Source organism: Thermobia domestica, chromosome 7 (genome assembly GCF_964235325.1).
Source record: "Thermobia domestica chromosome 7, izTheDome1.hap1.1, whole genome shotgun sequence".
Taxonomy (NCBI): domain Eukaryota; kingdom Metazoa; phylum Arthropoda; class Insecta; order Zygentoma; family Lepismatidae; genus Thermobia; species Thermobia domestica.
In genome coordinates, this window is record NC_137460.1 from 28,945,936 (window position 1) to 28,959,363 (window position 13,428).

At 36.1% G+C, this 13,428-nt stretch overlaps 1 long non-coding RNA gene across 2 annotated transcripts; it reads right to left on the reverse strand.

Annotated features, from left to right (window-relative positions):
* Positions 1 to 1,835: 1,835 nt before the first annotated feature.
* On the reverse strand, positions 1,836 to 13,208 carry LOC145688840 (uncharacterized). 2 transcript variants are annotated; one of them, XR_014132001.1, is made up of 4 exons: positions 12,891 to 13,208; positions 6,479 to 6,596; positions 4,151 to 4,255; positions 1,836 to 2,234 (listed from the first exon to the last, which is right to left on the reverse strand). It is a non-coding gene; the product is annotated as an uncharacterized LOC145688840 (long non-coding RNA). The 2 variants fall into 2 exon arrangements; XR_014132000.1 differs by having other exon boundaries at positions 6,479 to 6,601.
* Positions 13,209 to 13,428: the final 220 nt, after the last annotated feature.

Sequence of the window (13,428 nt, forward strand, 5' to 3'; positions counted from 1 at the left end):
TTGTTAAAGGGTGTCAGCACAGAAAGTGTTGAAGAGAGGATATTTACCAACAATTTACCTGTGGTAGATTGGGCACGGTCATTTAGCAAGAGATATGTCAACGTTCTTGCTGTTAGACGATTTAAAATATCAAACTTTCTAGAGCTGTAGTGTACCATGAAACGGTGAAGAAATGTTTTCATAATATGAGTTAACTCTTGGAGAACATCGTAGCCAGTATCATACACTACGACCCACACAGCACACCGACATCCAATGTACATCCATTTAACGTTCGGACAAGGATTTACGGGATGTCCAGTGGACGTGTGGTTTTGGTCCATACAACTTCTAGTGGATGTACACGGGACAGTACACGTGGCACAGTTGCCATGAGTCCACTGGAAGTCCAGAACGTACATATTATGTTCATTTCTGGCATTAAAACGAACTAATTATTTACATACAGACGCCCAATGGACGTTCAGAGGACATGGACTTTTGGTCCATACGTTGTCCACTGGATATACAAAGGAATGTTACTTTGGGACAGTTGCCATGCATCCCGTGGACGTCCAGAACGTCTATATTTTGTCCACTTTCGGAGCTAAAATGTAATAATTATGGACTTCCAATTGACGTGGATGATGTCCATATGTAGATATCATTGGACCTGAACGTACAAATTGTGACTATTCTTTGTTCCTACACAGACCAATTATGGACTTCCACTGAATGTTCTAAAGGACTGACACAGAAGAATTATTCAATTAAAGCCTGCTACGGAAGCCATACTATCTAGAATCAATCTATTTCTAACATAGGTTAAATTTTACCATATCAAAGTGACATCTAAATAAGCAGTCTTCCATCAACTTTTACTACAGTCAACAAACACACACATCAACCTTTATACTATAAAGGTTTTTGTGCACACACAAAAACCAAGAAGACATTATTATGGTCATATGTTTTAATATGTTAAAGATTTCGTACCTTTCCAGTCAAAATTCTGGTTCTGTGTACCAGAAAAAAGTTGGTTTTCGATTTTTATCTACTGAAAGATCAAACTATTTGAAGATTCGGTATTAATAGCAAATCTAGTTCCAATTTTACTTGTATTAATCCTTCCATATCTCCCGAAACTAAGAACTCAAAATGTAATTAACAAAGTAAAGTATTCTGCCCATACGATTCAGTTAATACAATTTGTTGATTAAAAAGCTTCAAACCTGCATCCTCTTCCACTCTTTGTAGATGCGTAGAAAGATATCACAAACTGGAAATCCTATTTCTAAGTGTGATGTAAAAACCTCTCTCGATTCAAAATCTGTGAGTTTTACGTCCCACGGTTATGCCGGTTAGGCTAAAGGAGACGGTGATGATGAGTAATGAATGAAATGGTGGAATGAAGAAAGTGGGAGGAAACGGGATAACCCCGAGAAAACCCACGCACACGGTGTTTGTCCACCACAAAGTTCACATGGCGGGGGCTGGGATCGAACCCGGGACCCCAAGCACCAGAGGTGAACGCTCTACCACTGAGCCACCGCGGCCCCTCTCTCGATTCACTCTAAAGTTTCAAATTCATTTGTAAAATATCAGTTCTGTCTTTTCCTTTGTATGAACAGACAAGACAGCTAAGCTTTACTTCTCATATTTAAACAAATGATGACCAAAACTTTTTAACTCTATCCCAAAACTTTTTCCCCTTATTATCACATCTCATAGGAGAAATATTAACTTCAGTCAAAACGTGCCGTCCATTAAGGGCCGACAACGTTTCAACTTATTGAAATTATATACATTAAAGAATAAGAAAGGCGTAACATAAAAAGAAACGAATAAAATAACAATATACTTTATTGGATTACCTCAAATTACATCTCGAAGTTCTTAACAGTGCTTCTTATATTGGAATTTTTGTAGATTGACTGCTCCACACTATTTGTTTTTTAATATACTGAATGAGATTGTAATATGATTTTTTTCGTGTAAGAATGGTTTTCAAGAGTTTGGTATACCTGTTTTATTCTTGAGATTATAAAATGTATCATAAACGCATAATACTGTTACTAAAATAAATATTTTTAAAAACAAATCAATTTTAACCTTCTAGAAGTAGGAGTAAATATATACAGAACCATTTTAGTTTAGATAGATGTATTGATATATTATATTTAACTATTATATTACATTACGATGATTCACTGACATATGAGATTCTTTCTTCGTGCGTTCCATATTTATTTTTTCTGAAATTAAGAAAATGGGAAAATTAATTTTAGGTATATTCAACATCACAACGATCAAAATTAAAATCAGATTATGAGGTTGCTGTTAAGTAAGGTTCTTTATGATTAACTTTAAAGAGTAAAAATTACATGACGGATTCAACCTGGGACCTTTTGGCTTTAAACTATACAAACCGGACTCAAAGGTATACAAAGTTACAATTCCAAATTCCAAATTGAACTAGTACAAATTACAAAATGTATTCGGCAGTTTCAAGCCTTCTGAAAATCTACTTGTTTCTTGCAGCCTTGGGCCACAAAATGTATTTCCCTTTCATACTTTATTCTATTTAAGCAAAAATACAGTGAATCATATTGCCGTATAGACAAATTTCAAATTTAACTTATAAAAGTCGTGATTATTATTGTTATTACGTTCAGGCTAAGAAACAGGCTTCCCCATTCCATTGTAAGATCGAAAGAATGTTAAAGGAAGGAGATTATTTTCTAAAATATCAGAAAAATATATACTATAAGTACGAGTATATTCCCACCTATCCGAAATAATATATATACAGGTGGCAGTGCGAAGCTCAGCGCTGGCGTACTGTTTCCAAAGCTTAACCCTTTTAGAATTTATAGTAACTTTTGTTACCATGGCGTAGTATCGTATTTGATCGCTTACTTAGGTTCTATAACAAATATTTAAGCCGTTTTCTTGTTAGTCAAGTCAATGGTGGACCAAAGAACACACCAGATGCGTTTGGGAACCGGATGGTCAACTTGACGCAAGGTGGGGCGGACGGGCGTGACATTTTTCTTAAAGCAAATTTCAGAAATTTTTCAAGCCTTTCATTTTCAAGATATCAGAATGAAACTTTGCATACGGATTGCGTGCACCATTTGGTATTTCTCAAATTTTTTGAGATCCCTATGTGAAACAGGGCCGGGCCCGAGGGGGTGAGTTTTTCAGAAAAATTTCCGGTTCATCTGTACGATACGGACATGTGAGTGGTACCGTTAGAAAGAACTCGTTATACTGAAGAAAATTACGTTTGAACCATGACTTTATGACTCTAGGCCAGATAGTAATGACACAGTACATTTTTAAGTATATATATATATATATATATATATATATATATATATATATATATATATATATATATATGGATCACCTTCATAGTTTTAAAAATTTCTCCCGACCTTAGTTTTCGAAATACAAAATTGAAATTTTGCACACATACTATGTACATAACAACGTATTTTCAAATAAAATTCAGATCCCTGTGTCGACCCAGGCACAGGCCAGAAAAGAGCAAAAACTTCGATTTTTTCTTTTAAAAAATTCCCAGTTTTTTCTGATTTTCCCCTTCCTAGTGTATAATACGGACAAGCGAGTGATATCATTGGAAAGCATCCTGTATCCTTAAAAAAAACAAGGTATGAACCGCGATTCTTCGACAAATATTAAGGAAGCAATAGATGTTTGAGTGAAAGCATCAGATTAACTCAAAAAGTGGAAGTCCTAAAAGGGTTAAACATTTCAATGCATTTATTTATAGTTTCTATCTTAATCTACTACTTATGTAGAATGAATACAAATGAATACCAAGATGTTCGTTGAAACGATGATTTTTCTTTTCCAAAGTTTCGTTAAACACTCAGTAAACACCCTGACACTTTTTTTTAAAATTAAGTTAAACGGGTAACTGTAAACAAGTATACTATTTCTTCAATACAACATAGCTGCTTGGTATCGTAGAGTTTGTTGTCAGAGTATATTAAACTTCCGTTTCTATTCTGTACGTTATCTTGTTCGTCTACCTGATGAACTGCGCAATCCATTAAAACAACCGTAATATAATTTCACTACTTTGGAAATTTGTGGAGTTTTATAACTTAAAAATACACTAGCTCAATAAATCATAACTAACCTTTGTTCTCTTCCCTCCTGTCTCTCCTTCGTTCGTCGCAGCCACTTCTGAATTGTCGTCTCCACTTTTTTTCCGTAACTGTCCCGCAAGATTTTTCTACGGATTCTGTGGAAAGAAGAATATGTGTTATAGTTGAGTCTGCGTGTATTATTTTTGTATTCTAACATCTGCAAATCTATGAGATCTAAACCAGTTATAACCCAAAAAAAAAATAGCAACTAAAGAATTTTGCATTTGGCGTAATCATGTCTGTTTTCCTCTAACCTGGGCCGTAACTTGTTGGGGGGCAGGGAGGGCAATTGCCCACAAGGGAAGCTCCCCGCCGTTCGCGGGAGCCCACTTTAGGACATTTTTATTCCATATACGATACATGTAATTATAAATGAAGCATCAAACAGGTTCACTACATTGCATAAACAAAACGGCACACAAAAGGTATATAAAACAAAAATGAGTCGTGGTCCTACTTCAGTAAAAAGTGCCTACTATTAAGGGCCCCAGATAATATTTGTTCTTATGGCTTTGAGATTTGTAAATATTGTCCCTTTAATTAATTTGTCATGTATGGTATGGGCCCTGGAGAATGAGGGAGGGCCCACAAAGTGTAAGAGAAAGATGGAAAGACGAGGCCTATTTTCGAATTTTGTGGTAGGGTCTAAAACAACCTCTTGGAGGAAGCTCAAATATTGATGCTTCCCCCCCCCCAAGAAAAGTCTAAGTTACGGCGCTGCCTCTAACTTTAATTTAGAGCAATATATGATATATAAATTTATTATGTGTAATTGAAAGGAAAAATGTCATAAGGTAGGTATTTGTAATCGACTTCAAAAGTGTTATAAATCTAAATTTTAGCCCATTTACTACGAAAATATATTTATTGCACATAAACGTGCTACATAATAATAATAATAATAATAATAATAATAATAATAATAATAATAATAATAATAATAATAATAATGAACACTAACGCAAAAGATGCAAAGCAGAAAAAGAACAAATAAATACCCTCTAACACTGTGTAAATATGTATTCAATTTACTCTTCCTAATATATATGTCAACGATGTGAACTGCTTTAAATACTTTTCCATATATTCTGGAAATTTACCTGTACTATTTCTTTTAAAAGGAGATAAACATATTGGAGTCATTGCACGTCAAATTATCACACTACAGCCCATTTACAAGCCGACCCTTTTCTTTCAACTAAACTTTATTTCCGTGTACTCCTGGATAAAAATTTCATTAACTGTCTTAGAAGAAATGATCAAATCAATTACAATTCTATCTAAGTATCAATATAGCTTACAATTTAACCTTTAGTTAAGACTAAAACGAAATTGATAGATTAATTAGTTTAGAGTAAATACAGAATATATTAGAGTACAAGTTTAAATAAATAGTGATACAATATTTATGATAAACTTTAATATTTCAGACACGTGCCTCTGGCAAGATGCTACACGTATCAACCTAACACTGCATTTCTACTAGGACAGTACTGCAAATGTCATTTAATTCTGGAGATGGTGAGCTATGGACTGTGTTGTCATGGAAAAACCCAGCCACATATCGTCGGTCCTAAAGAAAAACTGGCATTGGGTCTCGCACAAAATAATCACTACTTGATTTGCCGATAAAGTTTTTAGTTGCAAGGCTATTGTAATAAGACTAGCATCGAAAGAAATGTTGGAACGCCGCTCATGTCTCATACGGCCCAATTTTGAATCTAAATATTATTTAAGCGAACATGAATGTTACTGATTGCGACAGCACATGTTTTCCACGATTTCACTACACGCATGAAGTCTTCTGAGCTACATCAAATTTTCAGGAAGAGTTTTTTTTCTTGTCTTTAGAAAAAATAGTCACATGAGTTAAGACTGTAAATCAAAATAAAGTTTCAAATAAGTCCATGGACACTCTCAAAGCATGATGTTTTTATGGAGCAATCCGGCATTCACATTAGTCCAAAACGCACATTTTGTTTGTTAACCACACTATTCAAATAAGTGATGCCTATCACAAAAACACATGATGTTAAGTTTCCGTATTGTCTTGTAACCAATAATATTCATGTTCACTTAAAAGTTCAAAATCAAACAGGCGCTTATATTCTACATGTTCTGAAAACATTTCTTTACAGTGTATTTTTTAATACTAATCCCATTACACTATCAATACAAAAAATATTTTATCGACAAAACAAATGGTGGATTACTTCAAGCATCATCGATGTCATTTAAGTGTTTTGCTTCAAAACCCACAATAAAATAAATGGAGCAGGTAGGGAAAACTATCCAGGTATTCTGTAGTATTTACTTACCAAAAACAACTTTCATTCTTAATTTTCCAAATGCGTTGTTGCCTTTTAGATCACAGTAACTGTACTACACTGCCACCGCATCACTTAACAGGCGTTTCAATTGCATCTATTCTCCCAACTTTACTAAGGACATTCACCGAAAAAAATAAAAGAAAAAGAAAAAAGAAAAGGAAAACATTTCACAAAGTGTATTTAAATCAAAATTATACATAGTAGAAAATAAAGGAAGCAGATTTGTAATAAAGGTCTAAAATTAGGTAAATGAAAGTATTCACATATAAAGCACTGAAGAATTGAAATGCGGGATCGTTTCAGTCAGAACAGAGAAAGAATCACTCAAAAAATGTGCATAGAAATACACAAAATTGCAACTACCTTCATCTGAGATTTTATGGTCCAGAATCTTCACTTTTTATTGTGCAGTATTTTAAGTATTTATTTTACAGTATCTGCAGATATGTTTAACTAGATGAACACTCCATCTAAAAGTTGTTAGTACCGTATATAGTATTGTGAAAGCGTATCTTCAGTATAAAGTAATTCCTTCAGATGACTTGAGCAATTCACTCTTCACGAAACGACGGCTTTGTGGTAGAGCGTTCACCTCTGGTGCATGGGGTCCCGGGTTCATTACCCTGCTCCCGCCAAGTGAACATTGTGGTGGACAAACACCGTGTGCGTTGGTTTCCTCGGGGTTCTCCCATTTCCTCCCACTTTCTTCATTCCACAATTTAATTCATTTCTCATCATCATCACCGTCACCTTTAGCCTAACCGGTAGCGGTGCCTGGTACTATATGTTGCATGGTTGTGCAACCGGATATTTTTTTAATACTAAAAATATTTTTAAGTATTAAAGTAGTGTATCAGTAAAAACAATAAATCTTTGCTCTTGTGTGCAAAACAGTATTGATCCATTTCCTTAAAAATTAATTAAAAAACTCAAAGAGAGTGATTTACATTTCCAGTGGCAGTGAGCGTTGCCACTGGAAGCGGTAACATTGAGCATATGGCAGCGAGCTCCTATCTCTTAACATGGGGAAAAGGATTTATTCTTGCATCGCTCCTATCTTCCCGTATTGCCCGCTTGCAGTTGCACCTTCTTTCCCAACTGGTCAGCTTCTGTAATAGTTACGAATTCCTCCACTTGCTGCGCTTGACTCAATTGATAGGTGTGAGAGAGATACAGACGGTTGGAAGAAAGAAGTTATTCACAAAACACTAAATCGCAAAGAAAAAATGTAAGTCAGGTGGTAGCAGGATGGACCCAAGCTGAGTTTGGTGGGTTGTCGTTCAAAGTCAATATATTTCATTTAACATTTATAATACAATGTTAAAATTTTTGGGATAAGTTTTTTTTTAATCCTACTCTGGGAGGGGGGTCGATCGAGTCTCGAAGAAGAAAATGTCTTACCACTGGTCTAATTCCTAGCTCTGTGTCTTTCGTGCACATCGATCCTGTGTTCGATTTCCGGCAAAGAGCATAAAAAATTAATATATAATCATTCACTTCCAATACTCATCTGTCTTTTTTTTAGTCTAATTTGCTGGAATGTTATACTATTTTTTTTTTATTTCGAAGGAAAACATCTTAGATTTCATGCTTCTTTATACTAGAACAGCAGACAAAAATACGTGGTTTCTGAAAATTGACTTTTTGCGCCGTGTACTTATACAAAGAATTGCTAACAAAATGCATATTGTCAGAGGAGAGAGGTGTTTCTGGAGGACTAGCTCAGGAGAGTAATGCTCCCGGAAGTAGAAACGAGAAACACAATTCTGATTAGTTGGCGTTATCCACTTCTTGCCACGTTGCATTAAAATAGCAGAAATCAAACGATTGCTGCTGTTGGTCCTCGTGGCCGAGTGGATAGTGCTATATGCTAGTAAGAAAAGTCTCTTTTGGCGTGAGTTCAAACCCGGCAAGAGGAAAGTTTTTTTTTACATTTTTATAACACTTATTAAATTAAAATAATGTGAAAATAATACTCAAAACAGTGATTTATTTACTTTTGTGCAGATAAGTAGTAGTAGTAGTATTCCCCTTGTACTACATGATATAGGACTCGTTTTGTTCCCCTTGTACTCCATGATAAAAATTTTTGTGACCAACTTAAAACAACTGGCTAGGATAGCGCGTAAAACAGCTGGCTACAGTAGCGCGCGGAAAAACGTACTTCCGGGAGTATTACTCTCCCGAGGGGGTCGTGTTTCTGGACCCTAAAGAAAATAAAGCGGAAAATATTTGCGGTAGCGATGCTTTCTATTCAGAAAAACTTGGCGAGCAGCCTTTTAGATTTCAATGAAGTCATAGAAAAGTTTGAAGCTCGAAAAGAACAAAGAAAGATCTTCTATTTTAAAATAATGCATATTTTGTATAATTAAATAATTTTGTTTAACTGCGTGCATGATTATATGCAATTTTCTTGCTTTTTTCTTTCTTTTTGGGTTAACGCCATCATTCATGGCTTACAGCACATGCTCTATATTCGGTTTATCTCTTGTTCAATAACATTGAGTGTAGAAGTTTTGTATATAAATAGTATATAAACGTACATTGATAGTGGCTGTTTGAAAAAAAAGATTATATATTAAATCAATATTAGAGAAATAATTTGATCAATAATATACAAATAGAGCTTAAAAGACTTTCCACTCCATATATCCGGAATATTTTTTTGGATAAGACTTAAGAATGCTGGGGTAAGGGGAACACTTGCGCCAGGCACGTAGCCACGATTTCATAATAGGGGGGGTCCGGGACGAAATACTGTGGTTATCACACTAGGGGCTCGATCATTCTAAACTATTTTACTGACAACTTATATTTGTTCGTTTAGCCAGGATTTCGTAATTTGGGGGGGGGGGGCGAAATTAAATACTGTGGTTACACACCATGGGCTCGATCAATGCAAACCATTTTACTGGCATCATACCGATATTGATTTGTTAGGACAATAAAATGAAAATATGTTAGCTAGTATTTTAATAACAAAATATGAAGAATTCTCGAGTAAAATATTATTTTAAAAAGTATTGAAAAAGTCTTCCGAAGTCATTCGAATTCGATTCTCTTTGTCTTCTTTCTTCTTTTTCTTATCTTCGTTTAACGCCGTCAAGGATAGTAACGAGATCTGTTTTGGCAGTAAAGACATCCTATAAAATGGATTAGAGTTGCCACACAATTGAAAGTTTCTTTAACAAGTGTAACGGGAATCTATGCTGCCAGGCTCATATTTTGGTGATTGGGGGAATTTCTTAAGTTCTATCTGAGAGTCTCTCTGATCGAACCCATTTATCGATTGTCATTTGTAGTCCATAGGATTAGCATGGAGCTAGATGGAATTCGGAATGCACCGTTAAAATAATATATATTTTTAACTTGAACCCTTCCCCCCTGTTTCCTCAACACAAAGCTCCTTATAAGAAAGAGTTACAAAACGATTGCTATGGCTTTTTATTTTTAACGATGATTATTCTTTTTCTCGTTTCTTTTTGTTTCATCCTTCCTTAATTTGTTTTTATTTCTGGTTTCGAAGGGAGGCTACCCTTGGCTACGTGCCTGCTTGCGCGTACCTAGATACCTTTGATATTGCAACATTGCAACCGGTGCTTGTACAGACCACGAACCGCTACTGCTAACCGGTATATGCGTAGGACGTAAAACTCAAAAATTTCATTTCTCATTCATTTACGAAACGACAGAGCATAAGTGATTAGAAGAGGGAAGGGGAAGAAGATGAAGAGAAGAAAATGAAATGAAATGAAATCTGTGAGTTTTACGTCCCACGCTTATGCCGGTTAGGCTAAGGAGACGGTGATGATGAGAGATGAGTGAAATGGTGGAATGAAGAAAGTGGGAGGAAACGGGAGAACCCCGAGAAAACCCACGAGCACGGTGTTTGTCCACCACAAAGTTCACTTGGCGGGGGCTGGGATCGAACCCAGGACCCCAAGCACCAGAGGTGAACGCTCTACCACTGAGCCACCGCGCCCCCCATGAATAGAAGAGAGATAAAAAAGAAAAAGAAATGGACTCAAGGACCTTGTGCTATTGTTGTTTGGGGCCAGAGGGAGTGTTCATCTTTATATTATTTCTTTTTAACTTTTCTTCTACTTATTTAAATCTAACTGTACACATTACTGGGTTGTGCTGTATGCAATTTCGGTAGAGACTCTACGCACCGCTTGGCGAATACATGTTCACCCAATTTTTCTGAGCAGACGAGAAATGATGCAAGAAGAGCTTTTAAGCGATAACTAGAAGTGTAAATGTCCAAGAACACTCATTATACTCTGAAACAAACTACGCCTAACCTAACCTGATGTAAATGCACGTAATAATGGAGCAGTTATCTAGATCCTTCCCAGAACTTCTCATATAGCATCAGCATATTCAAGCGGCAGGGGTGCAGAACACTGATGCGCCTCCCATTCAGTTGTAATAAAAAAGAAAGTAATGTGCCCTACGGGGCTCTAACAACCCGCCTTCATTCGCTATCGCTCGCTTGGCAATTCTATGTAAATTGAGGGGTTCATCCGAGCAAACGATTCTACCAAATAAAAAATTTATGAGTAAAATATGATGGGAAACACATTTCGTGAAGGATGAGAGTGTGAATATAAGTAATTACTGTCAGTGTACATCATACTGAAATGAATTTGAGTGATAGTGGAAGTATTTTATGTGTATATGTGCTTTTCCACTATCCTCGTTTATGCGTATAACTCCAGTAGCTGATTCGCTTGCTCCCTTCGGACGTACGCCCTCGCTACCGCTGCATCCCGGCCTTGAATCGGGAATATAGAATTCGTGCTTTTTATTGGTCACAAGTTAGTTCGTCATATATGCACTGTAGGCTTTATGCTATACATCGGCAATGTTCTTGCTGTTGAGTTTAACGTCCCGTTCATCAGCGAGGCTATATGAGACGTGGACTTCCTGATTAACGTGGAATCTGAACCACCTGAGCTCCCGCCGGGAATCGAACCCAGGTCTCCCACGCCAAAGGCGCGTACGCTAACTGCTTATTCGCGGAGGAGCTCCAATCCGCAATGTATTTATACTTATGGCATTACTGCTGTATCGCCGGAAAAGGAAAATAAAGAAAGGAACATTATTTAGTTTCTCATCCAAAATACTAGATTGTGGCCATGGCTCACTTGATAATGATTGTTGTTCGAAATACAATTTGAACGTATGGCATAAAAACTAGTCCATAAAACACTAACCTACTTGTGCAACGTGGCCACTAAAAAGCACGAATGCTGTCTAACCGAGTCAGAGCAGGAGACCAGAAAGCAACCGTAGGGAGCAGGCGCGTGAGCGAGAATGGGTATACGCATAAATGAAGATGGTGGAAAAACAATTTATATGCCATAAAATGCATGCCTTGTGTCGCACAGCTTTGGAGAAGGTACAAATGCAATCCAAAAAAAGTACAAAAATGTACTAAATTAGGTTAGACTTGATTAGGTTTGCTTAAATGTTCCTCTTATTTCCTGTACTTATTAATACGTACAGTGTACGTCAGTGTGCTACCTTGATAGGGAAATACGATTTCATACTATGACGCCTAAACCCTTCCAAGTGTGACGATCACGATAAATACAAACCTAAGCACTAAGACAACGGACACAAGTCACCGGCTTAGTGCTACGTGTTTGAAGCCAGACTACTGGAGAGTTTGTTACTTTTCTCAAATATTCACAAACTACTGTTCTTTGATCGTTGGAAGGGTTATTTAATGTAGATACTGATAGGATAGATTTTCCCCGGAATATGAGGCTTTGTTTTCTTGTGTAAAGAAAGCAATCTAAGCAACTATTGGACTAACTTTTAAATTCTTTCAGCAACAAAAAGATAATATAACATGTATGGTGATAAACTAAATTACATTTCAGAGTGCCTTGACAAATAAGGGGGACTTCGTTTTCTTTTGTAACTAAAAATAAATCTTCGGAAGACAAAACTAATAACAAAAGTTGTTTCGTCTTTGGAAAGATGATTTAATGCACATGGTCATTGATTGAACTTCATTTTAAAATACTACAACTCAAGCGCTTGCCCCGCGATTTCTTATATATATATATATATATATATATATATATATATATATATATATATATATATATATATATATATATATATATGTGTGTGTGTGTGTGTGTGTGTGTGTGTGTGTGTTTGTAAGAAAGAATCTAAGGAAGTTGTGGATTCGCATTTTAAAAAAATCACCACAGTTATCGCCGTTGGTAGATGAAAGTTACAGCCCGTGAAGGTCACGTGCTACAACATGAGTAAATCAACGTATGAATAGACTGCAGCAGGTACACGCTGTTATACTCACCTTTTGCGCGTGATTAGCGTGTGATAATCTGTTATGGTAGTTCAGTGCAGAAACACCACTTACCTTGTTATAAATTAATGACTGTATTTGTTGTAATAAACTATGTACATTCCTCTACACATTTGATTTATTGGAATTACGCAGTTAGCTTACACAAGTGCATGTGCCATGAACTACTTGCACACTGTTCCCACTGTCACAAAAGTTTTACTCACAATCTTTACACTAATATATATTTGACAGACCATATATCTGATACAATCTACGTTGTCTATATTTACTTTTCACAATAACACAGTCTTCGTTATAGCCCGGAGAACTTAATACTTTCAGTTTGCCTTTTTTGCACATCAGTAGGGCGAAAAACCTACCATTCCTCTCTTCTTCTTCCTCTTCTTTTTTTACTCGGTTAGTTTTTATTCTCTTGTTACCGACTGAGTATTGTCCTCACCTACGGATGTAGGTGTACTGCGACAAATGGTGCCCAGCGGGCTATTCCACGATGATCAATAAATCCTCGTGGATTCGAACCCATACTCCTTACTGTGGATAAACACCTTTCAATATCTTTACTTTAGTGACACCCTTTATGAAACATAAT